Genomic DNA, 2,094 nt, shown 5'->3' with positions numbered 1-2,094 from the left:
TCATTGGTAATTTTATCATCTCTCCCCAGCAATTGATAAAATGAGATCAAGAAATCAATAAAAAACTGATTTGGACAACAATGTCAATCACTGTGGTTGCATTGTTATTTATAGAATATTACACTGAATGATGACAGAATATATATTCCTTTCAAGGGTACGTGGTGTGTTTGCCAGGACAGATCATAAGGTGGGTCATAAAGCAAATTTTAAATTTAAAAAGGTTGACATCATAGCCTTTTGGCTTTCAGCTGGGAGGGGGTGAAGGAGCAACTGTCTTTAGTGCTCCCAAATCTGGGTTCATCTAACACCAGCCACCTCCACCATGTCACCTAAATTCAATACCAACCATATTAAAATCATATACCTGAGGTGCGCTGGTGAGGAAGTCAGTGCCATGTCTACTCTGGTCCCCAAGATAAGTCCCTTGGGTCTATATCCAAAAGTTTGGTGATGACATTGGAAGGGTCTGAGGATTACAGTGAAACTGACCATTATGAACAGATAGGCCCAGATTGAAGTGGTACCTTCTGTCTCCACCCTGATTAATAAAGCCCTCAAGGAATCACCAAAAGACAGAAGGAAGCAGAAAAACATTAAGCACGGTGGAAATCTCACTTTTGATGAGATCGTCAACATTGTCTGACAGATGTGGCACTGATCTTTAGCCAGAGAACTCTCTGGAACCATTAAAAACATTCTGAGGACTGCCCAGGCTGTGGGCTGTAGTGTTGTTGGTTGCTGTCCTCATGACATCACAGATGACATCAGTAGTGGTGCAGTGGAATGCCTAGTTAGTTTAGAACTACAAAGGAAAATATTTCAATAAAGGATCATTTGACAACAACAACAACAACAACAACAACAACAAAGATTGACATCATAGAGAATATGTTCTCTGATTACGGTGAAATTAAATTAGAAATCAATAGAGCCTAGGTGGCTCAGTCAGTTAAGTGTCTGCCTTCGGCTCAGGTCACAATCCCAGGGTCTTGCTTCTCTCTCTCCCTCTCCTGCTCCCCCTGCTTGTTCTCTCTCTCTCTCTCTCTCTCTCTCTTTCTGTCAAATAAATAAATAAAATCTTTTAAAAAAATCAAGATAATTAGGAAAACTCCATATATTTGGCAATTGAATACCACAGTTCTAAATAATCCAATAATTAGAGAAGTCATAGTAGAAATTAGAAGACATTTTGAATTAAATGATAATGGAAATGTAACACATTGAAATTTGTGGGCTGCTACTAAAGCAGTGCTGATTGTAGGACTGGAACAGGGGATATACAAGATGAACCTAGAACATCTTTCACTAGAGAGTAAGGAAATGCTCAAAAATCAGGATAGGGGCAGGTGGAAGGGATACAGGAAGAAACTAAAAAAGCTCCCATGTCCAAAGCTGGGACAATCTGAGATACAAAACCAGTAATGCAGTATTAGATTATGGCCAAAATATAAAATAAATATCCATGAATCTGTGTTGATATAAATCAATGACTGAATAAATAAATGTGGGAGAAGAGACAAGTCCTCTGTACAGAAGAATTCCAGATAAATTATATGAATGCTACCCCCAGCCCCTTGAGTATGAGCTGTCGAATAAAGTATGGAAAGGGATTGTAAGAGAGGGAGATGGGGTGCAACTTTAGTGGAAAAACCTGACAATCACAACCCCAGATAACTGATCAAGATTAACATTGTCATTGATAAGCCATGCTGATAAAAACCCTTGATATGACGTGATGAGAATGGCACTTTACCTTTGTGATCTTTCTCCTCAAAATCCATAACAACCACTCTAGCCTGAAAAAGACAAGCTGAGAGATAGTCTACAATATACCTTACTGGTATTCCTCAAAACAGTCAAGGTCATCAAAAGCAAAGAATCTGAGAAGCTAAGTCAGGAGGATGACTAAATACAATGGAATATCCTGGATGGGATTCTGGAAAATGAAAGGAACTTAGGGAAAAACTTGTGAAATCCAAAGAAAGTGTTGATTCACTTAATAATGATACACTCATGTTGATACCTTAGTTGTGACATCTACCATAGCAATGTGAAGTGTAAATAGTAGTTGGCAACAGGGTGAGGGGTATA

General features: G+C 38.7%; 1 pseudogene; it reads left to right on the top strand.

Annotated features, from left to right (window-relative positions):
• The first annotated feature begins 325 nt into the window (after positions 1 to 325).
• Positions 326 to 829, top strand: LOC140599536 (large ribosomal subunit protein uL11-like; annotated as a pseudogene).
• Positions 830 to 2,094: the final 1,265 nt, after the last annotated feature.

Source organism: Vulpes vulpes, chromosome 7 (genome assembly GCF_048418805.1).
Source record: "Vulpes vulpes isolate BD-2025 chromosome 7, VulVul3, whole genome shotgun sequence".
Taxonomy (NCBI): Eukaryota; Metazoa; Chordata; class Mammalia; order Carnivora; family Canidae; genus Vulpes; species Vulpes vulpes.
This window is presented reverse-complemented; position numbering and strand designations above follow the sequence as displayed.